This window comes from Chrysochloris asiatica, unplaced genomic scaffold, assembly GCF_000296735.1.
Source record: "Chrysochloris asiatica unplaced genomic scaffold, ChrAsi1.0 scaffold00163, whole genome shotgun sequence".
NCBI lineage: Eukaryota > Metazoa > Chordata > Mammalia > Afrosoricida > Chrysochloridae > Chrysochloris > Chrysochloris asiatica.
Window position 1 is genome coordinate 896,712 of NW_006408681.1, and position 607 is coordinate 897,318.

Sequence of the window (607 nt, forward strand, 5' to 3'; positions counted from 1 at the left end):
TCTGCTCATTCTTGTAGGGTAGTAAGGGATAAAAATTTCACTAGAAATTACAATTCCTTCACTGTAACATCACTTATCCACCCTACAGTCCTGATCTTGCCCCATCGGATTTCTCTTTGTTCCCAAACACAACATTTAAAAGGAACTGATTTGAGTCCCTTGAGGACGCCAAAAACTGCCATTTTGACATGGTGTGAATTTAAGATCACTTCATTCTTAAGGGGAAGGACTAGAGATCACTTAATCTTAAGGGGAAGGCTGACTTCAAAAGCATTATCAAGCTAGATGAAGGATATGTCAAGAAACAATAACTTCACATTTTGGTATTTTTTATTAGTAAAAGTTTCTATGATTTTGTTGCAGTACATTTTGGACTTACCCTACTATGGTTAGTTAAGCACAAAGGTTTGAGAAACTGCTGTCAGGAAAAGCAACATGGGTTCTTTAAGACTTTAAGATGGAATTAAGACTCCCTTTCAGGCTTCTCAATTTCCACACACCAAGTGCCTCTAAGTTCAGACTTTCATACATTATGTGAGGTGGCCATCAGTTGGAGTCTACTCAACCACAACAAATAAGTACAGGAATTGCCAGTAATGAGCAATAC